This window comes from Somniosus microcephalus, chromosome 1 (assembly GCF_052327205.1).
Source record: "Somniosus microcephalus isolate GS21.2 chromosome 1, FLI_Smic_1.0, whole genome shotgun sequence".
NCBI classification, from domain to species: domain Eukaryota; kingdom Metazoa; phylum Chordata; class Chondrichthyes; order Squaliformes; family Somniosidae; genus Somniosus; species Somniosus microcephalus.
Window position 1 is genome coordinate 320139502 of NC_140987.1, and position 27507 is coordinate 320167008.

At 47.5% G+C, this 27507-nt stretch overlaps 1 protein-coding gene across 1 annotated transcript in view; it reads left to right on the forward strand.

The window, feature by feature from the left end:
• LOC147124880 (gamma-aminobutyric acid receptor subunit gamma-4-like) overlaps positions 1-27507 on the forward strand; it is a 782579-nt gene that overhangs the window by 710608 nt on the left and 44464 nt on the right. The gene's annotated exons all lie outside the window — the stretch shown is intronic.

Sequence of the window (27507 nt, forward strand, 5' to 3'; positions counted from 1 at the left end):
GGAAGGAGATTGGAGAGGAAGGAGGTTGGAGAGGAAGGAGGTTGGAGAGGAAGGAGGTTGGAGGGGAAGGAAGTTGGAGAGGGAGGAGGTTGGAAAGGAAGGAGGTTGGAGAGGAAGGAGGTTGGAGAGGAAGGAGGTTGGAGAGGAAGGAGATTGGAGAGGATGGAGATTGGAGAGGAAGAAGATTGGAGAGGAAGGAGGTTGGAGTGGAAGGAGGTTGGAGAGGAAGGAGGTTGGAGTGGAAGGAGGTTGGAGAGGAAGGAGGTCGGAGAGGAAGGAGGTTGGAGAGGAAGGAGGTTGGAAAGGAAGGAGGTTGGAGAGGAAGGAGGTTGAAGAGGAAGGAGATTGGAGAGGAAGGAGATTGGAGAGGAAGGAGATTGGAGAGGAAGCAGGTTGGAGAGGAAGGAGGTTGGAGAGGAAGGAGGTTGAAGAGGAAGGAGATTGGAGAGGAAGGAGATTGGAGAGGAAGGAGGGTGGAGAGGAACGAGATTGGAGAGGAAGGAGGTTGGAGAGGAAGGAGATTGGAAAGGAAGGAGATTGGAGAGGAAGGAGATTGGAGAGGAAGGAGGTTGGAGAGGAAGGAGATTGGAGAGGAAGGAGGTTGGAGAGGAAGGAGGTTGGAGAGAAAGGAGGTTGGAGAGGAAGGAGATTGGAGAGGAAGGAGGTTGGAGAGGTAGGAGATTGGAGAGGAAGGAGGTTGGAGAGGAAGGAGGTTGGAGAGGAAGGAGGTTGGAGAGGAAGGAGATTGGAGAGGAAGGAGATTGGAGTGGAAGGAGGTCGGACAGGAAGGACGTTGGTGAGGAAGAAGGTTGGAGAGGAAGGAGGCTGGAGAGGATGGATTTTGGAGAGGAAGGAGGTTGGAGAGGAAGGAGGTTGGAGAGGAAGGAGGTTGAAGAGGAAGGAGATTGGAGAGGAAGGAGTTTGGAGAGGAACGAGGTTGGAGAGGAAGGAGGTTGGAGGGGAAGGAGATTGGAGAGGAAGGAGTTTGGAGAGGAAGGAGGTCGGACAGGAAGGACGTTGGTGAGGAAGAAGGTTGGAGAGGAAGGAGGTTGGAGAGGATGGATTTTGGAGAGGAAGGAGGTTGGAGAGGAAGGAGGTTGGAGAGGAAGGAGGTTGGAGGGGAAGGAGATTGGAGAGGAAGGAGTTTGGAGAGGAAGGAGGTCGGACAGGAAGGACTTTGGTGAGGAAGAAGGTTGGAGAGGAAGGAGGTTGGAGAGGGTGTTTGGAGAGGAAGGAGGTTGGAGAGGAAGGAGGTTGGAGAGGAAGGATGTTGGAGGGGAAGTAGATTGGAGAGGAAGGAGGTTGGAGAGGAAGGAGGTTGGAGAGGAAGTAGATTGGAGAGGAAGGGGATGGGAGAGGAAGGAGGTTGGAGAGGAAGGAGTTTGGAGAGGAAGGAGATTGGAGAGGAAGTAGATTGGAGGGGAAGGAGATTGGAGAGGAAAGAGGTTGGCGAGGAAGGAGGTTGGAGGGGAAGTAGGTTGGAGAGGAAGGAGGTTGGAGAGGAAGGAAGTTGGAGAGGAAGGAGGTTGGAGAGGAAGGAGGTTGGAGAGGAAGTAGATTGGAGAGGAAGGAGATTGGAGAGGAAGGAGGTTGGAAAGGAAGGAGATTGGAGAGGAAGGAGATTGGAGAGGAAGGAGATTGGAGAGGAAGGAGATTGGAGAGGAAGGAGGTTGGAGAGGAAGGAGGTTGGAGAGAAAGGAGGTTGGAGAGGAAGGAGATTGGAGAGGAAGGAGGTTGAAGAGATAGGAGATTGGAGAGGAAGGAGGTTGGAGAGGAAGGAGGTTGGAGAGGAAGGAGGTTAGAGAGGAAGGAGATTGGAGAGGAAGGAGATTGGAGAGGAAGGAGGTCGGAGAGGAAGGACGTTGGTGAGGAAGAAGGTTGGAGAGGAAGGAGGTTGGAGGGGAAGGAGGTTGGAGAGGAAGGAGGTTGGAGAGGAAGGAGGTTGGAGAGGAAGGAGGTTGGAGGGGAAGGAGATTGGAGAGGAAGGAGATTGGAGAGGAAGGAGGTCGGACAGGAAGGACGTTGGTGAGGAAGAAGGTTGGAGAGGAAGGAGGTTGGAGAGGAAGGAGGTTGGAGAGGAAGGAGGTTGGAGAGGAAGGAGGTTGGAGGGGAAGGAGATTGGAGAGGAAGGAGTTTGGAGAGGAAGGAGGTCGGACAGGAAGGACTTTGGTGAGGAAGAAGGTTGGAGAGGAAGGAGGTTGGAGAGGGAGTTTGGAGAGGAAGGAGGTTGGAGAGGAAGGAGGTTGGAGAGGAAGGAGGTTGGAGGGGAATTAGATTGGAGAGGAAGGAGGTTGGAGAGGAAGGAGGTTGGAGAGGAAGTAGATTTGAGAGGAAGGGGATGGGAGAGGAAGGAGGTTGGAGAGGAAGGAGTTTGGAGAGGAAGGAGATTGGAGAGGAAGGAGATTGGAGAGGAAGGAGATTGGATAGGAAAGAGGTTGGCGAGGAAGGAGGTTGGAGGGGAAGTAGGTTGGAGAGGAAGGAGGTTGGAGAGGAAGGAAGTTGGAGAGGAAGAAGGTTGGAGGGGAAGTAGGTTGGAGAGGAAGGAGGTTGGAGAGGAAGTAGATTGGAGAGGAAGGAGATTGGAGAGGAAGGAGGTTGGAGAGGAAGGAGATTGGAGAGGAAGGAGATTGGAGAGGAAGGAGATTGGAGAGGAAGGAGATTGGAGAGGAAGGAGATTGGAGCGGAAGGAGGTTGGAGAGGAAGGAGATTTGAGATGGGGATGGTAGTTTGCAAGAACGGAGGGGTCAAGATTTGAATTTTTGAGGTGATGACGGCAGATTTAAAGAAGAAGGCGACAGTACCTGATGAGAGAGAATCGTTAACAAATCAGCTAACATGGGAGCCAGGTTAGAGTTTGTTAGACAGCAGCTTAGTGGGAATAGCTTCAAGGGTGCAGGAGGTGGGTCTCATGGACACGATGAGCGCAGAGAGGGCATGAGGGGAGATATGAGAGCAACAAGATAAAGATGCGAGTTCAGGGCTAGGGCTGGGGGTTGGGGGGGATCCTCAGAAGAAGTTTGGCTCGGTGGGCTAGGGAAGGAAGGGAAGCGGCAGAGGCAACTAATCGGATGGTCTCAATCTTAGAGATGAAGAAGTCCATGAGCTCCTCACACTTGTTGTGGGAGGCGAGTGTGGAGGAGACCGGGCAGAGGGGTTTAAGAAGATGGTTAGCAGTGGAGAGAAGAAGCCGGGGGCGGCGGGGTGGGGGGGAATTATCTTTGTCACTCACAGTGGAATAACCTGCAAACATTCAATGTCTAGACTCAGGAATCATTACTTGAGTAAGCTCTGGGAGGACTGTTGTTAAATGTTGAGCTGTTCCCCAGCAGGAGGGCAGAAATTTGAAAACAATAACTGTCCTGATACAAGAAGTTTGTAGAACAGAGGAATCACATTTGCAAAAACACTTTAAATCACAGCGCCGCACCCAATCCAATTAGGAAAGCTGGTTAATGGCCCAAGACCTGAATCCAAATCACCTCATAATGCCTTTGTGTCTGCTCGGATTCCATCATTCACCAGCTCCCTTCATTGCCCCTGAATAATCGTGCTACCGATATGTAAAGTCAGCCATTCACTGGATCAACCGCCATTTGAAAAATGTCAGACCACTGGGTACGGCACATACACTAGGTTGAAATCGAGCGCAGACAGAAGGATGAAACCAGGAGCCACTCGCCACATTGGGAGTCCAGATATGGCTAATTGCATTTCTGATCATTAAATAAAAACATGTAATAGACAAAATTGTTGGGCATACAATCTCAATATTCACATGGTGCATGTATGTGAATTTTAACCTTTCTGTGAGTTTGTTGGTGTTATGGTGAGTTGAAGAGCAGAGCGTGCGAGAGGGTTTTTTGATCATTGTGAGTGCTTTACGTGCTTGGTCACTGAAAGTTGTTCAGTAAATATACACATGCGAAGCACACGTGCCTGTATTGTGTGAAAGTGTGTCAGGCATTTTCACCTAAAATTAGTGCATGTGGCTAAAACAGAGTCTCTGTAGCCACCCATGTGACGAGTGATTCCTATTGAACAACACTGTCCTACGTGAATTAAGATTGAGCATTCACATCCCAGTACCGAGAGGACTTCTGCTCAAAAAATAAGCCGTCTCAAATTGATTTCATTGACATTCTCAGTCCATAAGTGCACAGGACGGCTGCATTGTGGGAATTAGAAAACTACCATATGTATCGATGGGTCTTCAGCGGATGAGGAAGCTTTACTCTGTATCTAACCTGCGTGCTACCTGCCCTGGGAGTGTTTGATGGGACAGGGTAGAGGGAGTTTTAATCTGTATCTACCCCATGTTGCACCTGCCCTGAGAGTGTTTGATGGGACAGTGTAGAGGGAGCTTTAATCTGTATATAACACCTGCTGTGCCTGCACTGGGAGTGTTTAATGGGATAGGGTAGAGGGAGTTTTACTCTGTATCTACCCCGTGTTGCACCTGCCCTGAGAGTGTTTGATGGGACAGTGTAGAGGGAGTTTTACTCACTATCTAACCAGTGCTCTGCCTGCCCTGGGAGTGTTTGATTTGATAGTGTAGAGGGAGTTTTACTCTGTATCTAAGCCCTGCTGTACCTGACCAGAATGTGTTTGATGAGACAGCTTAGGGGGAGCTTTATCTGTATCTAATCCATGCTGGACGTGCCCTGGGAGTGTTTGATGGGACAGTGGAAAAGGAGCTTTACTCTATATCTAACCTGTGCAGTATCTGCCCTGGGAGTGTTTGATGGGACACTGTAGAGGGAGCTTTACTCTGAATCCAACCCCTGCTGTACCTGCCCTGCGAGTGTTTGATGGGAAAGTGGAAAGGGAGCATTACTCTATATCTAACCTGTATGGTTCCTGCCCTGGGAGTGTTTGATGGGACAGTGTAGAGGGAGCTTTACTCTGTATCTAACCCATGCTGGAGCTGCCCTGGGAGTGTTTGATGGGACAGTGTAGAAGGAGCTTTACTCTGTATCTGACCCGTGCTGTACCTGCCCTGGAAGTGTCTGATGGGACAGTGTAGAGGGAGCTTTAATCTGTATATAACACCTGCTGTACCTGCACTGTGAGTGTTTGATGGGGCAGTGTAGAGGGAGCTTTACTCTGAATCTAACCCTTGCTGCAACTGCCCTGGGAGTGTTGATGGGACAGTGTAGAGGGAGCTTTACTCTGTTTCTAACCTATGCTGTACCTGCCCTGGGAGTGTTTGATGGGGCAGTGTACAGGGAGTTTTACTTTGTATCTAACCCATGCAGTACCTGTCCTGGGAGTGTTTGATGGGGCAGTGTAAATGGAGCTTTACTCTGTATCTAACCCATACTGAAACTACCCTGGGAGTGTTTGATGGGACAGTTTAAAGGGAAATTTATTCTATATCCATCCTGTACTGTAGCTGCCCTGGGAATGTTTGATGGGGCATTGTAGAGGGAGCTTCACTCTATATCTAAGCTGTGCTGTTCCTGCCCTGGAAGTGTTGATGAGACAGTGTAGAGGGAGCTTTACTCTGTATCTAACGCATGCTGGAGCTGCCCTGGGAGTGTTTGATGGGACAGTGTAGAGCGAGTTTTACTCTGCATCTAAACCGTGCTGAACCTAACCTGGGACTGTTTGATTGTACATTTTAGAGGGAGCATTACTCTGTATCTAACCCATGCTGGATCTGCCCTGGGAGTGCTTGATGGGGCAGTGTAGAGTTAGCTTTACTCTGTATCGAACCTGTGCTGTACCTGCCTGTAATGATCAGTAACATGTCATTCTAGAATGGTACACTAGGTGGAGCTGTATGTTTAGTAGTGGGCTACCCCCAAGGCAGTAGTCAAGATGGATGCATGTACACTAGTCCACATGGCTGAATAAATGACTAGCTCAAGCTAGCTGTTCATAATGAAAACGTCTATTTATTTATGAACATAACATGGTACCAGGATTGGTAATACCTACTGAATATTGTGAAACCCGACATGGAGAATTTGAAGCCACCGGAGGGTTTGAAACTCACGGGGAATGTCGACTGCAATTAGCGGACTTTCAAACAACAATTCGAACTCTACATTGCCACCATCGGGTTCGGTACAATGCCAGACGCAAGGAAAATAGCATTGCTGCTCACGGTTGCAGGCCCGCAGGTGATAGAGGTATTTAATACATTTGTATTTAATCAAGAGGAGGACAGTGAAAAAATGGGCGATGTGCTAAAGAAGTTTGATACACATTGTTCTCCCAAAAAGAATGAGACCTATGAGAGGTACGTGTTCCGTTCATGGACACAGCAGCAAAATGAGACTTTTGATAGCTTTGTGACCGATCTGAAACTGAAAGCACGGACATGTAATTTCTCTGAACTGAAATCATCCATGATTCGTGACCAGATTGTGTTTGGTATTCATGATAAAAAAGTCAGGGAACATTTGTTGAGAGAAACCGAACTAACATTGGAGGATGCTGTGAAAATATGCCATGCCAGTAAGCTAGCTCAACAACACGCAAAGACTTTCAGTGAAATTAATAGGGACAGTGCTGCTGTCGGTGCTGTGTCCTACAAGGGGAAGAAACATGGGCAGAACAGAAATGCAAAGCAATCGGAGGATGGAATTTTTAATTGTAAATGCTGTGGTTACCAGCACCAGTCAAGACAATGCCCTGCGTTTGGGAAAATGTGCATAAAATGTAATGGAAAGAATCACTTTGCCAAACAATGCTTTTCAAAAGTAAAAACAAAGAAAGGGCAACAAGTCAATGTGATTGAGGACACTGATTTAAGTGAGACATTTTTTGTAGGAATGGTGTCATGTGACAATATCGAAAAGGATACAGAAAATGTGCAGCCCTCAGGAATGGACAATGCTGAACATAAAGTTAATGCAGTAAAAGAGGACAAATGGATAATGCCACTGCAGGTAAATGGAGCATTAGTTACAATGAAATTAGACACTGAGGCAAAAGCAAACTTAATCAGTATGAGTGACATTAAAAATATGAAAGAAAAGCCCAAAATACAGAAAATGTCAGTACTACTGAAGAACTATAATGGACAGAAAATAGATAGCTTAGGTGTATGTAGACTTAAAGTGACAGTCAAAGACAAAGTGCATCATCTCATGTTTTCTGTTGTGGCTGAAGGACTTGATTCACTACTAGGTGACAAAGTTTGTGAGGACTTAGAACTGGTGAAGAGAGTCTACCATATAAACTGTGCCATAAGCAGACCAGATGACTCAGTGGATTCTGTAGTGAGTAATGTCCAGGATGTGTTCAAACGATTTGGAGTTCTACCATTCATGTACAAGATCCAGCTAAAGGAGGATGCTCAGCCAGTGGTACATGCTCCACGGAGAGTTCCAGCACCACTGCGTGACCGGCTCAAGAAAGAACTGGACAGAATGACCACACTAGGAGTCATCAGGAAAGTCGAAGAACCAACAGACTGGGTTAACTCCATGGTATGTGTAAAGAAAAAGAACAATGATCTAAGAATATGCATGGATCCAAAGGACTTAAATGCAAACATAAAACGTGAACACTACCAGATTCCCAAGCGAGAAGAAATCACCAGTGAAATGTCAGGTGCCAGATACTTCACAAAGCTCGATGCCTCACAAGGATTTTGGCAACTAAAACTGGATGAAGAGAGCACCAAATACTGTACCTTCAACACACCATGTGGCAGGTATTGTTTCCTCAGAATGCCTTTCGGGATAATATCTGCATCTGAAATCTTTCATAGAGCGATGGAACACATAATTGAAGGTCTGGAAGGAGTTTGGGTCTATGTTGATGACATCATCATCTGGGGCTCCACACTGAAATAACACAATGAGAGACTGACTAACGTACTACAGGGCATACGCCGGAATGGACTGAAGCTCAACAAAGCCAAGTGTCAGTTTGGCGTCTAGGAAGTCACTTTCCTAGGAGATAATCTATCTGGTAAAGGAATAGAGCCAGATATGGAAAAAGTAAACGCCATACTCAACATGCCCCGACCCACTGACAAAAAAGGAGTGCTACGCATCATGGGGATGATAAACTTCATTGGAAAGTTCATTCCTAACTTGTCAGCCAAGACAGCCTGTCTGCGAGACCTGCTACATAAAACAAATGAGTTCACATGGACAGAAAGACATGAACAAGAGTGGATGAACCTCAAAACAGTGCTGACAACCACACCTGTACTCACCTTCTTTGACCCAACAAAGAGAATCAAAGTGTCAACGGATGCATCAAAAGATGGCCTAGGTGCGGTCTTGCTACAAGCAGAGGGTGAAGATTGGAAGCCTGTTGCCTATGCCTCCAGGTCTATGACTGACTCTGAGTGTCGATACGCCCAGATTGAAAAGGAATGTCTAGGATTGGTAGTTGGACTAGAAAAGTTCCATGGCTACATATATGGACTTCCCACCTTCACAGTTGAGACAGACCACAGCCCACTGGTTGCCATCAAAAAAAAAAAATCTGAATGAGATGTCTCCAAGGATTCAATGACTCATGATGAAGCTGCAAAGATATGACTTTGAACTGATCTACACACCAGGCAAACACATAGGCCTAGAAATTGAGTGGGCTTAGCGCCCAATTAGTGGCGCTAGAGGGCCTTGCGCCGGACTTATAGCCATTTTGCAAATTGACTTGGGCCTTACCATCGGCATTAGCCGGTAGCGCTGCGCCAGCACCGATGACGTCATCGGTGTGCGCAGCGTCCCGGTTGCCGTGGTAACCCGGCCCCAAGCCCAAATTCAGTTGCGCCCGCCTCGCCCGTGGCAGGCGCAACTAACAAATGTGAAAAGTGTTCTTACACGCCTTTGCGCCGGCGCATAAAGTTGGAGCGGCGGCCGGCCGCGTTCCCGGCGGCCGCCTGCCCGCACCTCCCTTCCCGGACTCCTGCATCACCCCCCCCGCGGCCCTGATGAGTGTGTGCTGCGAGCCCGGCACTTCCCCGAGGTGCCGGGCTCAGATGTCGGGGGAATCCGCCGGACAGTTGTCGGCTGCAGGCAGCTCCTCCTTAACAGAAGGAGGAGGCCTGCAGTTCCCCAGCCTGCCGCACCGCATCGGGTGCCGCAGCGGGGGATTAGCGCCGGGAAACCCAATTCAACGCCCGTTTTCAGGCGCTAAAACCCTCCTTTAGCGCCCGCCGCCCTCTGGGGCCGGCGCAACTGAATTTTCGTCGGGCGCTGCCGCATTAACGCTGGCGCAAAATTTCTGGCGCTACAGCCCTGGCGAGCCCACAACCCAATTTCTAGGCCATAGTGTTAGCAGATGCACTATCCCGAGCACCCACAATGAGTCATGTGAGCTCTACTGAGGAAGACGTGGATGTTCATGTGAGTATGGTCACTGCTGCGCTGCCCATGTCAGACACAAAATCAAAGCAAATAGCAGAAGAAACAGTAAAAGATACAGTGTTACAAACAGTAATAGAGAACATTCATCATGGTTGACCAAAAGGTTCCTGTCCAAAGTACTATCACATCAGGGCAGAGTTAAGTGTCGCAAGTGGACTATTACTAAAACAGAACAGAATAGTCATTCCACAGGCTTTATGTCAAGACATGCTCAAAAGGATTCATGAGGGACACCTCGGAATTGAAAAATGCAAAAGGAGATCAAGAGACACTATTTATTGGCCTGGCATAAATAAGAGCATTGAGAACATGATAGGCATATGTGAGACATGTCAGAAACACCAAAACAAACAAGCAAAGGAACCAATGATAGTAGCTGACTTACCAACAGCACCATGGCAAAAGGTTGGTATGGATCTCTTTCATTTGAATGGTAAAGACTATCTAATAGTGATTGACTACCATTCTAACTATCCTGAGATGGCGCCGCTCTCAAGCACATCAGCAAGCAATGTCATAATTCATGTTAAATCCATCTTCGCCAGACATGGAATTCCCAGGATTGCCGTTAGCGACAATGGTCTGTGCTTCAACTGTAAGGAGTGGCAACAGTTTGCAGCACATTATGTCTTTCAACACATCACATTCAGTCCTCTGTATGCTCAGTCGAATGGTAAGGCAGAGAAAGGTGTTCAAGTTCTCAAACAGCTACTGAAGAAAGCAACAGAAAGCAAGTCTGATCCGTATCTCGCCCTGCTGAGCTATCGAGCCTCCCCTTTAGACTGTGGTTCTTCACCTGCTGAACTCCTAATGGGTCGCAAGTTGTGCACCATGCTACCCTGCTGTGCAAAAGAAAAGCAGAGTAAGCTGAAACAGAAATCACTCTATGACAAGTCATCCAAAACTCTGAAACCATTGACAAGGGATGATGTTGTCAGGATTGAGGATCCAGATGCATGGAACAGGAAAGCTACAGTTCCTGAGGAAGTAGGACCAAGGTCATACACTGTTAGAACTGAGGAAGGACAGATTCTCAGGAGGAACCACCGTTCCCTCCTGAAAACACAAGAAACTATCCAAGAGCAAATCGATGACAATGCCGCAACTGAAGCTTGTCACTCACCACCAGAACAATCTAACACAAACACACATACAGGCTCTCATGCAAACACATCAGACTTACCTGTGCTGAGAAGATCCACACGTGAAGTAAAAAAGCCTGATAGACTTAATCTTTGAGTACAAAGAAAACTATAATAAAAGAATGAAAAGCTTAGAGTTCATAAAGTAAAGTTTTGAAAATGTGTTGACTGTTGTGAAGATGTTTATGTCATTATGATTGATTGATATTGATTTTGTTTAACCTCTAAGGAAGGGGGATGTAATGATCAGTAACATGTCATTCTAGAATGGTATACTAGGTGGAGCTGTATGTTCAGTAGTGGGCTATCCACATGGCTGAATAAATGACTAGCTCAAGCTAGCTGTTCATAATGAAAACGTCTATTTATTTATGAACATAACACTGCCCTGGAAGTACGATAGCAAAATATCCCTGGAAGTGTTTGATGGGACAATGTAGAGGGAGCTTTACTCTGTATCTAACCCATGCTGGACCTGCCGTGGGAGTGTTTGATGGGACAGTGTAGAGGGAGCTTTACTCTGTATCTAACCTATGCTATACCTGCCCTGGGAGTGTTTGATGGGGCAGTGTAGAGGGAGCTTTACTCTGTATCTAACCCATGCTGGACATGCCCTGGGAGTGTTTGATGAGATAGTGTTGAGGGAGCTTTAATCTGTATATAACACCCGCTGTGCCTGCACTGGGAGTGTTTGATGGGGCAGTGTAGAGGGAGCTTTAGTGTGTATCCAAACTGTGCTGAACCTACACTGGGAGTGTTTGATGGGACAGTTTAAATGGAGCTTTACTCTATATCCATCCTGTGCTGTATCTGCCCTGGGAGTGTTTAAAGGGATAGTGTAGAGAGAGCTTTACTCTGTATCTAACCCGTGCTGCACCTGCCCTGGGAGCGTTTGATGGGGCAGTGTAGAGGGAGCTTTATTTTCTACTAATCCATGCTGAACCTACCTGGGAGTGTTTGATGGGACAGTGTAAAGGGAGCTTTACTCTTATCTAACCCATGCTGGACCTGCCCTGGGAGTGTTTGATGGGACAGTGTAGAGGGAGCTTTACTCTTATCTAACCCATGCCGGACCTGCCCTGGGAGTGTTTGATGGGACAGTGTAGAGGGAGCTTTAATCTGTATCTAACCCATGCTATACTTGCCCTGGGAGTGTTTGATGGGGCAGTTTAGAGGGAGCTTTACTCTGTATCTAACCCATGCTGGAAATGCCCTGGGAGTGTTTGATGGGACAGTGTAGAGGGAGCTTTAATCTGTATATAACACCTGCTGTGCCTGCACTGGGAGTGTTTGATGGGGCAGTGTAGAGGGAGCTTTAGTCTGTATCCAAACTGTGCTGAACCTACCCTGGGAGTGTTTGATGGGACAGTTTAAATGGAGCTTACTCTATATCCATCCTGTGCTGTATCTGCCCTGGGAGTGTTTAAAGGGATAGTGTAGAGAGAGCTTTACTCTGTATCAAACCCGTGCTGCACCTGCCCTGGGAGCGTTGGATGGGGCAGTGTAGAGGGAGCTTTATTCTCTACTAACCCATGCTGAGCCTACCCTGGGAGTGTTTGGTGGGACAGTGTAGAGGGATATTTACTCTGTATCTAACCTGTGCTGTACCTGCCCTGGGAGTGTTTGACGGGACAGTTAGAGGGAACTTTAATTTGTATCTAACCCCTGCTGTACCTGCCCTGGGAATGTTTGATGGGGCATTGTAGAGGGAGCTTTACTCTGTATCTAACCCTTGCTGCACCTGCCCTGGGAGTGTTGATGGGACAGTGTAGAGGGAGCTTTACTGTATTTCTAACCTGTGCTGTACCTGCCCTGGGATTGTTTGATGGGGCAATGTAAAGGGAGTTTTACTCTGTATCTAAACCATGCTATACCTGCCCTGGGAGTGTTTGTGGGACAGTGAAGATGGATCTTTTTTCTCTATTGTACCCCTGCAGTACCTGCCCTGGGAATTTTTGATGGGGCAGTGTAGATAGAAGATAGGAGCAGGAGTAGGCCATTCGGCCCCTCAAGCCTGCTCCGCCTTTCATTGCGATCATGGCTGATCATCCAAATTCAGTACCCTGTCCCTGCTTTCTCCCCATATCCCTTGATCCCTTCAGCCTTAAGAAATATATCCAACTCCTTCTTGAATATATTTAATGAATTGGCCTCTCCTGCCTTCTGTGATAGAGAATTCCACAGGTTCACCACTCTCTGGGTGAATAAATTCCTCCTAATTTCTGTGCTAAATGGCTTACCCCTTATCCTCAGACTGTGACCCCTGGTTCTAGACTCCCCGACCATCGGGAACATCCTTCCTGCATCTAGTCTGTCCAGTCCTGTTAGAATTTTATAAGTTTCAATGAGATCCCCTCTCATTCTTCTAAACTCCAGCGAGTATAAGCCCAATCAACCCAATCTCTCCTCATACGTCATTCCTGCCATCCCAGGTATCAGCCTGGTGAATCTTCGCTGAACTCACTCCAGGGCAAGAATATCCTTCCTCAGATAAGGTGACCAAAACTGCACACAGTACACAAGGTGTGGTCTCACCAAGGCCCTGTACAACTGCAGCAAGACATCTTTGTTCCTGTACTCAAACCCTCTCGCTATGAAGGCCAACATACCATTTGCCTTCTAAACTGCCTGCTGCACCTGCATGCTTACCTTCAGCGACTGGTGCACAAGGACACCCAGGTCTCATTGCACTTCCCCTTTTCCCAATCTATTGCCATTCAGATAATAATCTGCCTTCCTGTTTTTGACACCAAAGTGGATAACCTCACATTTATCCACGTTATATTGTATCTGCCGTGCTTCTGCCCAATCACCCAACCTGTCCAAATCATCATGGAGTTTCTCGGCATCCTCCTCACAGCACACATGCCCACCCAGCTTTGTGTCATCTGCAAACTTGGAGATATTACATCTAGTTCCCTTGTCTAGATCATTAATATAAATTGTGAATAGCTGGGGTCCAAGGACCGATCCCTGCGGTACCTCACTAGTCACTACCTGCCACTCGGAAAAAGACCTGTTTATTGCAACTCTTTCCTTTCTGTCTGCCAACTAGTTCTCTATCCAAGTCAATACCTTGCCCCCAATCCCATGTGCCTTAAAGGTGAGAAGCAACAAGCAAAGGAGAGAAACACAAAGGGCCAAACTAATTCATAATGAGAGTGTGAAAAAAGCAAGCCTGAAGGCTTTGTATCTTAATGCTAGAAGCACTAGGAACAAGGTGGATGAATTAGTTGTGGAAATAGAGGTAAACAAGTATGATTTGATTGGGATTACAGAAACGTGGCTGCAGGGTGGGCAAGGCTGGGAACTTAACATCCAGGGATATACAATATTTAGGAAGGATCGGCAAAAAGGTAGGGGAGGTGGGGTAGCATTGCTGGTAAAGGAGGGGATTAATGCAATGGAAAGGAAGGATATTAACTCGGACGAAACGGAATCTGTATGGGTAGAAATGAGAAATAGCAAGGGGAGGAAAACGTTAGTGGGTGTGATATATAGGCCTCCAAATAGTAATATGGAGGTGAGGGAAGGCATAAAAAGGGAAATTAGAGAAGCGTGCGATAAGAGCACAGCTGTCATCATGGGTGACTTTAATTTACATATTGATTGGACTACCCAAATTAGTAAAAATTCTGAGGAGGAGGAATTCCTGGAATGTTTTCGGGACGGTTATCTGGACCAATATGTCGAGGAGCCGACTCGAGATCAGGCCATTTTAGACTGGGTATTGTGCAATGAGAAGGGACTTATCAGCAATCTTCTTGTACGAGGCCCCTTGGGTCAGAGCGATCATAATATGATCGAGCTCTCAGTCGAGATGGAGAGTGAGGAAATTGAATCAGAGACTAAGGTCCAGAACTTAAATAAAGGGAATTATGAGGGTATGAGACGGGAATTGGGTAAGATTGATTGGGTGGTGTTTCTGGGGGGATTGACAGTGGATAGACAATGGCAAGCATTCAAAGATAGAATGGAAGAATTCCAGAACATGTTTATACCGGTTTGGCATAAAAATAAACCTAAAAAGGTGACTCAACCGTGGATAACGAGGGAAATTAGGGACAGCGTAAAATAAAAAAAAAGGGCATATCAACTGGCAAAAAAAAGCACCAGACCGGAAGATTGGGGGCAGTACAGGATACAGCAAAAGAGGACAAAGGGATTAATCAGGAAGGGGAAAATAGAATACGAAAGTAAACTTGCAGCAAACATAAAGACAGACTGCAAAAGCTTTTATCGGTATATCAGGAGGAAAAGACTGGTAAAATCCCAAGTCGGTCCCTTGCAGTCCGATTCGGGAGAATATATAATGGAGAATAAGGAAATGGCAGACCAATTAAACTCATACTTTGGTTCTGTATTCACAAAGGAGGACACAAATAACCTCCCAGGAATATCGGCAAACATAGGGACTAATGAGAGGGAGGAGCTGACAGAAATTAGTATCTCTAGGGATATGGTGTTGGGTAAGTTGAGGGGACTGAAGGCCGACAAATCCCCGGGGCCTGATAAACTACATCCTAGGGTACTTAAGGAGGTGGCCCTGGAGATAGCAGATGCTCTAAGGATCATCTTCCGGAACTCCATTGACTCGGGAACAGTACCCGTGGATTGGAGGGTAGCTAATGTTACCCCAATATTTAAAAAGGGGGGTAGAGAGAAAGCAGGGAATTATAGACCAGTAAGCCTTACATCGGTTGTGGGCAAAATGCTAGAGTCCATTATTAAGGATAAAATAGCGGAGCACTTGACAAATGGGGAAAGGATCGGACAGAGTCAACATGGATTTACAAAGGGTAAATCGTGTTTGACTAATCTGCTGGAATTTTTTGAGGAGGTAACTGGTAGAATAGATGGGGGAGAGCCAGTGGATGTGGTGTACCTTGACTTCCAGAAAGCCTTCGATAAGGTTCCACACAAAAGATTATCATGCAAAATTAAGGCTCATGGGATTGGGGGCAAAGTATTAACGTGGATAGAGAACTGGCTGGCGGATAGAAAACAGAGAGTTGGAATAAACGGCTCATTTTCGGAGTGGCAGGCAGTGACCAGCGGGGTGCCGCAAGGATCTGTCCTGGGACCCCAGCTGTTCACAATATATATAAATGATCTGGATCAGGGAATTGGATGCAATATTTCCAAATTCGCTGACGACACTAAACTAGGAGGAGGGGTGGGCTCTGATGAGGATGTCAGGAGGCTACAGTGCGATTTGGACAGGTTGGGGGAATGGGCGGATACGTGGCAGATGCACTATAATGTGGATAAATGCGAGGTTATCCACTTTGGGGGTAAAAACAGGAGGGTAGATTATTATCTAAATGGCAATAGATTGGGAGATGGGGAAGTGCAGAGGGACCTGGGTGTTCTTGTGCACCAGTCACTGAAGGAGAGCATGCAGGTGCAACAGGCGATTAAGAAGGCAAATGGTATGTTGGCCTTCATATCAAGGGGGTTCGAGTATAGGAATAGGGATACCTTACTACAGCTGTACAAGGTGCTGGTGAGACCGCATCTGGAGTATTGTGTACAGTTTTGGTCGCCCCATCTGCGGAAGGATGTTCTTGCCATGGAAAGAGTGCAACGGCGATTCACCAGGCTGATACCTGGAATGGCGGGAATGACCTACGAAGAGAGATTAAATAGTTTGGGCTTGTACTCACTGGAGTTTAGAAGATTGAGAGGGGATCTCATCGAAACATATAAAATTATGGCAGGCCTGGACAGGCTGAATTCAGAGAGAATGTTTCCAATGGCCGGGGAGCACAGAACCAGGGGCCACAGTCTAAAAATAGCGGGCAAATCATTTAAAACAGAGATGAGGAAGAATTTCTTCACTCAAAGAGTGGTGAGCCTGTGGAATTCCCTGCCACAGAGGGCTGTGAAGGCTAATTCAATAAATATTTTCAAGAGAGAATTGGATATATTTCTGAAGGCTAAGGGGATTAAGGGTTACGGAGAAAAGGCGGGGACGGGGTACTGAACTGGTAAGATCAGCTATGATCTCAGACGAAGATCAGCCATGATCTCATTGAATGGCGGAGCAGGCTCGAAGGGCCGAATGGCCTACTCCTGTTCCTATCTCTATGTAACTATGTAACTTTACACGCTAATCTCTTATGCAGGACCTTATTGAAAGCCTTCTGAAAGTCCAAATACACCACATCCACTGGTTCTCCCTTATCTATTTTACCAGTTACTTCCTCAAAAAATTCCAGTAGATTAGTCAAGCACGATTTACCTTTTGTAAATCCATGTTGACTTTGTCCGATCCTGTCACTGTTTTCCAAGTTCTCTGCTATTACATCTTTTATAATGGACTCTAGCATTTTTGAATAGTGGGGTAACATTAGCTACCCTCCAATCCATGGGTACTGTTCCAGATTCCATCGAATATTGGAAGATGATCAGCAATGCATCAATATTTCTAGGGCCACTTCCTTATGTACCCTAGGATGTAGATTATCAGACCCTGGGGATTTATTGGCCTTCAATCCCGTCAATTTCCCTAAAACCATTTCCCTACAAATACTGATTTCTTTCAGTTCCTCCCTTTCATCAAACCCTATGTTGCCCGACATCGCTGGGAGTTTATTTGTGTCCTCCTTTGTGAAGACAGAACCAAAATATGTATTTAATTGGTCTTCCATTTCTTTATTCCCCATTATAAATTCTCCTAATTCTGACTGCAAGGGACCTACGCTTGACTTCACCAATCTTTTTCTCTTCACATATCTATAAAAGCTTTTACAGTCAGTTTTTATGTTCCTGAAAGCTTACTCTCATACTCTATTTTCCCCTTCTTAATTAATCCCTTTGTCCTCCTTTGTTGAATCCTAAACTGCTCCCAATCCTCAGATTTACTGCTTTTTCTGGCCAATTTATATGTCTTCTCCTTGGATATTATGCTATCCCTAATTTCCCTTGTTAGCCATGGTTGGTTCACCTTTTTTGTTTTATTTTTATGCCAAACAGGGATGAACAAATTCTGTAGTTCATCCATGCGGTCTTTGAATGTTTGCCATTGCCTATTGTAGGGGGGCATCTTTTAACTGATTTAAGGTAATTTACCTGGTCTTGCAGCCTTTGCCTGCACTCTGACGAATTCCAACCTTTTACCTGGTTTACGGTAATTCACCTGGTCAGGCAGGCTGCTGCTACACTGTAAACAAATTTCCAAACAGTGGTTTTGAATCGCTACCCCACCTTCCAGTTCTGACTGAAGGACTTATAATTAATGATATTAAAATGGACAAATGGTCTGGATGAGAGAAAAATCAATCTTTATTAACTAAAAGAAACTATAATCAAATAGCAAACTATACCACACGAACACAGTAATTACAGTAAAATTGCTTAAATGGGGGAAGGCAGACGGCAAAAACAAGGGATTAAATGGCTACAATGTTGATTTAACAATCTTAGCAATATCCCCTTAATTACCACCCCTAACTCCTTACTAGGTTGCCTTGCTGAGGAGTCAGAAACCCTGCTCACCTGTGGTCCAACGAAGTAAGAGCTAAGAGAGTGATAGCTTCTCAGGAGCTATCTTTATACCTGGAAAAGTCTGTCTGCAAAATTCGCGCCCAAAGTTCCAATACACAAGAGAAACGCTGTGATTGGTTGATTCAAAGTGGTTGGAATGGGTTAATGTGTCTGCACTGTGGGGCCGATATGTTCCCGCCCACATCCGGAGCTCACCTGGGCTAAAACAAAAGGGAATGCAACTGCCCTATTGTCCAGAATGATGGGTGATTCAAACCCATTCAATGCTTAAACTGTTCCCTTAAAAAATCTGTTCCATGGTTTCAGTATCTCGTTGTCTGAGTGCTTTGAATGGCTGAATTGCTGTGTAAACAGAAGCAGTTTCAATCGATTGTCCTTGCTGTTGTCTCAAGTAGTTAATCCCTTATGTCAATAAGCAACTTCAAGTGCTTCTGAGAGGGAAACTCCCTGGTTTGATTGACAGGTCTTTCACACAGACACATTACAAGCTGCTAGCTGCTCTTTTAATCCCCTTTGTTCTTGGCCAATGCTTTCTGTGGCCATTTACAAACCTCTTGAAATATACAGTTCGAAACTCAGAGGTACCATTTTAATAAAAATGTAATGTCTTAGATCCTGATGTTGCCAAAGTGCTGCTCTGTCCAACGCAGCTTTTCACGATTCTGGGTATGTTTTTAAAAAAAAAACACTGTCCTACCCAGAGGCAATTCAAAACATATAATTCTTCATCCACGATGTGGAACAGTATTTTCAATCTTCAGGGAAAAATAGGGGAATTTTGCGAACCCCTACACTATCCACCGTCAACCTTTTGATTGACATTCCCCAATCAATCCTACCCAACTCCCGCCTCATACCATCGTAGTTTCCTTTATTTAAATTCAGGACCCTAGTCTCTGAGTCAACTACTTCACTCTCCATCTTAATGAAGAATTCTATCATATTTTGATCGCTCCGACCCAAGGGGCCTCGTACAACAAGATTGCTAATTAATCCTTTCTCATTACATAATACCCAGTCTAAGATGGCCTGACTTCTAGTTGGTTCCTCGACATATTGGTCCAGGAAACCATCCCGTAAACACTCCAGGAATTCCTCCTCCACAGTATTGTTACTAATTTGGTTAGCCCAATCTATATGTAGATTAAAGTCACCCATGATGACTGCTGTGCCCTTATTGCACGCTTCTCTAATTTCCCATTTAATGCCATCTCTAACCTCGGCATTATTGTTCGAAGGTCTACATATTCAATTCAATTCAATTCAATTCAATTTTATTTGCCATATGTAACTAATATGTAACTAGTACAATGGAATGCTTACTGCCCGTAGGGAAATGTCAGCTATTCTTACAGCGCCGTATTCAGAAAGTCAATTCAATGGCATCCAGTGGCAGTGGGAGCATAATGTTCCTCAGCCGCTCCGTCCTCCTCGTCACTGCGGCCTCCTCCTCACTGTTGCTGGCTCCACGTGTGGTGGCCTGCTTCTCCCGCTCACGATCCGACCTCTGGCCATCATGCCCGGCTCCCATCCTCCCAGTCGGACTGCGAGCTTTTGCCAAGGAGCTGCCAGCCGACGTGCTGTAGCAGGTCGTCGTGGCTGCTGCTGCTGCTCGTTGCGCTGTGCTGCCTCCGCCCGACTCGCCGAACACATCGTCTGGATGTAAATGCTCCGGTCGCCGCAGCCTCCTCCTCACCATCACCAGCTCCACGGTCCGACGGCCCGGGGCTTGCTTCTCCTGCTCACGGTCCGGCCTCTGGCTGCCATGCTCAGCTCCCCTCCTCCCAGATGGAATGCCTTCCCGCCGAGGAGCTGCCGGCTGACGTCCTCTAGCGGGTCGTCGTGGCTGCTGCTGCTGCTCCCACTCCCACTAACATTTTCTGCCCCTTGGTATTTCTCAGTTCTACCCATACAGATTCCACATCATCAGAGCTAATATCCTTCCTTACAATTGTGTTAATCCCCTCTTTAACCAGCAATGCTACCCCACCTCCCTTTCCTTTTTGCCTATCTTTCCTGAATATTGAATACCCCTGGATGTTGAGTTCCCAGCCTTGGCCACCCTGGAGCCATGTTTCCGTAATCCCAATGAAAACATATTCGTTTACCTCTATTTGCGCAGGTAATTCATCCACCTTATTACAAATGCTCCTCGCATTAAGACACAAAGCCTTCAGGCTTGTTTTTTTAACGCTCTTAGACCTATTAGAATTATTATTTACTGTGGCCATGTTTGATTTAAACCGTTGATTTCTCTGACTGCCACTTTTGATTTTCTCCTTCCTATCTTTTGCTTTTATCCTTGTTTCCCTTTCCTCTGTCTCCCTGCTCAGGTTCCCAAACCCCTGCCATTTTAGTTTAAACCCTCCCCCAGAGCACTAGCAAACACTCCCCCTAGGACATCAGTCCCGGCCCTGCCCAGGTGCAAACCGTCCGGTTTGTACTGGTCCCACCTCCCCCAGAACTGGTTCCAATGTCCCAGGAATTAGGATCCCTCCCCCTTACACCATTCCTCTAGCCACGTATTCATCTGAAATGTCCTTCTATTTCTACTCTGACTAGCACGTGGCACTGGTAGCAATCCTGAGATGACTACCTTTGAGGTCCTATTTTTTAATTTACCTCCTAACTCCCTTTATTCAGCTTTTAGGACCTCATCCCGTTTTTTACCTATATCGTTGGTACCTATATGTACCACGACAACTGGCTGTTCACCCTCCCCTTCCAAAATGTTCTGCAGCCACTCTGAGACATCCTTGACCCTTGCACCAGGGAGGCAACACACCATCCTGGAGTCTCGTTTGCGGCCGCAGAAACAACTATTTATTCCCCTTACAATAGAATCCCCTATTACTATAGATCTACCCCTCTTTTTCCTCCCGTCCTGTGCAGCAGAACCACCCCTGGTGCCAGGAAATTGGCTGCTGCTGCTTTCACCTGATAAGCCATCCCCCTCCACAGTATTCAAAGTGGTATATCTGTTTGAGAGGGGGATGGACACAGGGGACTCCTGCACTACCTGCCTGCACCTACTACTCTGCCTGTTGGTCACCCATTCCCTTTCTGCCTGTGCAACCTTTACCTGCGGTGTGACCAACTGCTTAAACGTGATATCCACAACGTCCTCAGCACCGCGAATCGTCCAGTATGTATCCAATCGCAGCTCCAGCGTCGCAATGCAGTCTGCCAGTAGCTGCAGCTGGATACACTTCCCGCACACATGGTCGTCAGGGACACAGGATGTGTCCCTGAGTTCCCACAAAGCGCAGGAGGAGCATACCATTGGGCCGAGCTCTCCTGCCTTGACTTACCCTTTAATTAATTCAAATTAAATTAAATCAAATCAATCCCACCAATTACACTACAGTTATATGATATACTTAAGGGCCCTGGTTTACCAACAGTCCCCGCTACACCACAGAGAGCGTAGAAATTATAAACTGCAGAGTTTAAGTTTAAAAAAGAGAGAAATACTCACCAACCAATCAGTTACCTGCTTTCTGGTGACGTCACACTTCGATTAATTTTTACTTCTCTCCCTCCCTCTGAGCTCAGAGCTCTGAGATTGGTAAGCCTACCTGAGCCTCGCTGCCGCTTTTAACACTGCCACCGCCTCGCTTCTCACAGGTCCGCTGCCGCCGCCACTCTGAGGCCTACCTGAGCCTCGCCGCCGCTTTTAACACTGCTGCCGCCTCGCTTCTCACAGGTCCGCCACCGCCACCGCTCTGTGGCCTACCTGAGGCTCGCTGCTGCTTTTAACACCGCCGCCGCCTCGCTCCTCACAGGTCCGCAGCCGCCGCCGCTCTGAGGCCTACGTGAGCCTCGCCGCCGCTTTTAACACCACCGCCGCCTCGCTCCTCACAGGTCCGCCGCCGCCGCTCTGAGGCCCACCTGAGCCTCGCCGCTGCTTTTAACACTGCTGCCGCCTCGCTCCTCACAGGTCCGCCACTGCCGCTGCTCTGAGGACTACCTGAGCCTCGCCGCTGCTTATAACACCGCCGCTGCCTCGCTCCTCGCAGGTCCGTCGCCGCCACCGCTCTGAGGCCTGCCTGAGCCTCGCTGCTGCATTTAACACCGACGCCGCCTCGCTCCTCACAGGTCCGTTGACGCCGCTCTGAGGCCTACCTGAACCTCGCCGCTGCATTTAACACCGCCGCCGCCGTGCTCCTCACAGGTCCGCCGCCGCCGCTCTGAGGCCTACCTGAACCTCGCCGCTGCTTTTAACACTGCCGCCGCCTCGCTCCTCATAGGTCCGCCACTGCTGCTCTGAGGCCCACCTGAGCCTCGCCGCTGCTTTTAACACCGCCGCTGCCTCATTCCTCGCAGGTCAGCCGCCGCTCTGAGGACTTCCTGAGCCTCGCCGCTGCTTTTAACACTGCCGCCGCCTCGCTCCTCACAGGTCCGCCACCACCGCCACTGCTCTGAGGACTACCTGAGCCTCGCCGCTGCTTTTAACACCACCGCCGCCTCGCTCCTCACAGATGCGCCACCGCCGCCGCTTTGCTCTGTACCTAGCCCTCGCTGAAGCTACACTGGGAATATTTGATAGGACAGTTTAAACGAAGCTTTACTATATATCCATCCTGTGCTGTATCTGCCCTAGGAGTGTTCCATGGGAGAGTGTAGAGGGAGGTTCACTCTGAATCTAACCTGTGCTGTACCTGCCCTGGGAGAGTTGATGAGACAGTGTAGAGGGGGCTTTACTCTGTACTAACCCGTGCTGAACCAAACCTGGGAGTGTTTGACGGGACAGTGTGGAGGGACCTTTACTCTGTATCTAACCCGTGTTGTACCTGCCCTGTGAGTGTTTGATGGAGCAGTGTAGAGGGAGCTTTACTGTGTATCTAACCTGTGCTGTACCTGCCGTGAGAGTGTTTGATGTGACAGTGCAGAGGGAGTTTTACGCTGTATCTAACCTGTGATGTACCTGCCCTGAGAGTGTTTGAAGGGACGGTGTAGAGGGAGCTTTACTCTCTATCTAACCAGTGCTCTTCCTGCCTTGAGAGTGTTTGATGGGACAGTGTAGAGGGAGATTTACTCTGTATCTAACCCGTGCTGTACCTGCCCTGGGAATTTTTAATGGGGCAGTGTAGAGGGAGCTTTACTCTGTATTGAACTCTTGCTGCACCTGCCCTGGGAGTGTTGATGGGTCATTGTAGAGGGAGTTTAACCTGTATCTAACCTGTGCTGTACATGCCCTGGGAGTGTTTGATGGGGGAGTGTAGAGGGAGCTTTGTTCTGTATCTAACCCATGCTGTAGCTGCCCCGGGAGTGTTTGATTTGATAGTGTAGAGGGAGCTTTACTCTGTCTCTAACTCGTGCTGTACCTGCCCTGGGAGTGTTTGATGAGACAGTGTAGAGGGAGCTTTCCTCAGTATCTCACCCTTGCTGGATACCCTACGAGTGTTTGATGGGACAGTGTAGGGAGAGCTGAATCTGCCCTGGGAATGTTTGTTGGGACAGTTAGAGCGTGCTTTGATGTGTATCCAACTCCTGCTCTACGTGCTGTGGGAGTGTTTGATGGAACAGTGTAGAGGGAGCTTTACTCTCTATCTAACCCTTGCTCCACCTGCCCTGGGAGTGTTGATGGGATAGTGTAGACGGATCTTTACTCTGTTTCTAGCCTCTGCTGTATCTGCCCTGGGAGTGTTTGATGGGGCAGTGTAGAGGGAGATTTATTCTGTATCTAAGCCATGCCATACCGCCCTGGGAGTGTTTGATTGGACAGTGAAGATGGAGCTTATTTCTATACCTAACCCGTGCTGTACCTGCCCTGGGAGTGTTTGATGGGGCAGTGCAGATGGAGATTTACTTTGTATCTAGCCTGTGCTGAACCTACCCTGGGAGTGTTTGATGGGACAGTTTAAAGGGAGCTTTACTCTATATCCATTCTGTGCTGTGTCTGCCCTGGGAGTGTTTGATGGGACAGTGTAGAGGGAGCTTCACTCTGTATCTAACCTGTGCTGCACCTGCCCTGGGAGTGTTGATGAGACAGTGTAGAGGGAGCGTTACGCTGTATCTAACCCATGCTGTACCCTGCCTGGATGTGTGTGATGGATCAGTTTATTTGGAGCTTTACTCTGTATCTAACCCGTGCTGTACCTGCCTTGGGAGTGTTTGTTGGGACAGTGAAGATGCAGCTTTTTCTGTATCTAACCCGTGCTGTACCTGCCCTGGGAGTGTTTGATGGGGCAGTGTCGAGGGAGCTTTACTCTGTATCTAACCCCTGCTGTAGCTGCCTTGGGAATGTTTGATGGGACAGTGTAGAGGCAGCTTTTCTCTGTATCTAACCTCTGCTGTACCAGTCCTGTGTGTCTTTGATGGGACAGTGTAGATGTAGCTTTACTCTGTATCTAAGTGATGCTGTATCTGCCCTGGGACTGTTTGATGGGACAGTGTAGTTGATGCTTTACTCTGTATCTAACTCGTGCTGTACCTGCCCTGGGTAAGTTTGATGGGATGGTTTTGAGGGAGCTTTACTCTGCACTAACCTCTGCTGTACCAGTCCTGTGTGTCTTTGATGGGAGAGCGGAGATGGAGCTTTACACTATATCTAACCTCTGCGCTATCTGCCCTGAGAGTGATTGATGGGGCAGTGTAGAGGTAGCTTTACTTTGCATCTAACCCGTGCTGCACCTGCCCTGTGAGTGTTGATGGGACAGTGTAGAGGGAGCTTTAATCTGTATCTAACCTGTGCTGTACCGCGCTGCAGGTGTTTGATGGGACAGTATAGAGTGAGCTTTACCCTGTATCCAACCCATGCTGTACCTGCTCTGGGAGTGTTTGATGGGACAGTGTAGAGGGAGCTTTACTCTGTATCTAACCCGTGCTGGACCTGCCCTGGGAGTGTTTGATGGGACAGTGTAGAGGGAGCTTTACCCTGTATCCAACCCATGCTGGACCTGCCCTGGGAGTGTTTGATGGGACAGTGTAGAGGGAGCTTTTACTCTGTATCCAACCCATGCTGGACCTGCCCTGGGAGTGTTTGATGGGACAGTGTAGAGGGAGCTTTACTCTGTATCCAACCCATGCTGTACCTACCCTGGGAGTGTTTGATGGGGCAGTGTAGAGGGCGCTTTACTCTGTATCTAACCCATGCTGTACCTGCCCTGGGAATGTTAGATGGGGCAGTGTCAAGGGAGCTTTATTCTGTATCTAACCCATGCTGTAGCTGCCCTGGGAGTGTTTGATGGGACATTGTAGAGGGAGCCTTACTCTGTATCTAATCCGTGCTAAACCTGCCCTGGGAGAGTTTGATGGGGACAGTGTAGTGGGACCTTTAGTCTGCATCTAATCCGTGCTTTACCTGCCCAGGTAGCGTTTGTTGGGACAGTTAGAGGGAGCTTTAATCTGTTTGATGGGACAGTGCAGTTGATGCTTTACTCTGTATCTAACTCGTGCTGTACCTGCCCTGGGTATGGTTGATGGGATGCTTTTGAGGGAGCTTTACTCTGTATCTAACCCACGCTGCACCTACCCTGGGAGTGTTTGATGTGACAGTGTAAAGGGAGCTTTACCCTATATCTAACCTATGCTGTATTTGCCCTGGGAGCGTTTAATGGGACAGAGTAGAGTGAGCTTTACTCTATATCTAACCTGGGCTGTACCTGCCCTGGGAGTGTTTGATGGATCAGTGTAGAGGGAGCTTTACTTTGTATCCAACCGATGCTTTACCTGCCCTGGGAGTGTTTGATGGGACAGTGTAGAGGGAGCTTTACTCTATATCTAACCCATGCTGGACCTGCCCTGGGAGTGTTTGATGGGACAGTGTCGAGGGAGCTTTACTCTGTATCTCACCATGCTGTACCTTTCCTGGGAATGTTTGATGGATCAGTGTAAAGGGAGCTTTACTCTGTATCTAACCTGTGCTGTACCTGCCCTGGGAGTGTTTGATGGGACAGTGTAGAGGGAGCATTACTCTGTATCTAATCCGTGCTAAACCTGCCCTTGGAGAGTTTGATGGGGACAGTGTAGAGGGACCTTTACTCTGTATCCAACCCGTGTTGTACCTGCCCTGTGAGTGTTTGATGGGGACAGTGTAGAGGGAGCTTTACTCTGTATCTAACCCATGCTGTACTTGCCCTGGGAGCGTTTGTTGGGGACAGTGTAGAGGGTGCTTTACTCTGTATCTAACCTGTGCTGTACCTGCCCTGGGAGTGTTTGATGGATCAGTGTAGAGGGAGCTTTACTCTGTATCTAATCCGTGCTGTACCTGCCCTGCGTGTGTTTAATGGGGCAGTGCCAAGGGAGCTTTACTCTGTATATAACCCCTGCTGTAGCTGCCTTGGAAATGTTTGATGGGGCAGTGTAGAGGCAGCTTTTCTCTGTATCTAACCAATGCTGTAAATGCCCTCGGACTGTTTGATGGGACAGTGTAGTTGATGTTTTACTCTGTATCGAACCCGTGCTGTACCTGCCCTGGGTATATTTGATAGGACTGTTTTGAGGGAGCTTTACTCTGTATCTAACCTGCGGTATACCAGTACTGGATGTGTTTGATGGGACAGTGTAGAGAGTGCTTTACTGTCCATCTAACTCCTGCTGTACCTGCCCTGGGAATGTTTGATGGAATAGTGTAAAGGGAGCTTTACTCTGTATCTAATACATACTTTACCTGTCCTGGGAGTGTTTGAAAGGGCAATATTGAGTGAGCTTTACTCTGTATCTAATCCACACAGTAACTGCCCTAGGAATTTTTGATAGGACAGCACGGGTTATATACAGTGTAGACAGAGCTTTATGCTGTATATAACACGTGCTGTTCCTGCCATGGGTGTGTTTGTAGGGGCAGTGTAGAGGGAGCTTTACTCTGCATCTAACCCTTGCATTAATTGCCTTGGGAGTGTTTGATGGGACAGTATAAAGTGAGCTTTACTCAGTATCTAACCCGTGCTATTTCTTTCCTGGGAGTTTATGATGCTGACACACGGAATCTGAAATGTATATTTTCCATACTCTCGCCTCTGTGTCAGAAGGTCATATGTCCAAGTCCCACTCAAAGACTTGAGTGCAAAATCTAGGCTGTTCAGTTCAGTACTGAGGGAGTTCTGCATTGTCGGAGCTGCTAACTTTTGGATACGACTTTAAACCAAGGCCCGTCTGCCCCCTTAGGTGAACATAAAAATCCTATAGCCACTGTTTCAAAGAAGAGCAGGAGAGTTGTTCCTGGTGTCCTGGCCAGTATTTTTCCTTCAACCAACATCACTAAAACAGATTATCTGGTCATTATCACATTGCTGTTTGCAGGAGTTTGCTGTGCGCAAATTGGCTGTTGCGCTTCCCACATTACAACAGTGACTACACTTCAAAAGTACTTCATTGGCTGTAAAGTGCTTTGGGATGTCCTGAGGCCGTGAAAGGTGCTGTATAAATCCAAGTTTTTGTACTGCATAAAACAATGCATTAAAATGAGTCTGGAACCTCTTCCCTTATGCTATGATTTGTGAATTACAGTGGTGGAGCTGCCCCATATGTTCCTGTGAGTGTGGTATGGTCAGTTTAGTGACTGTAGCCAGTGA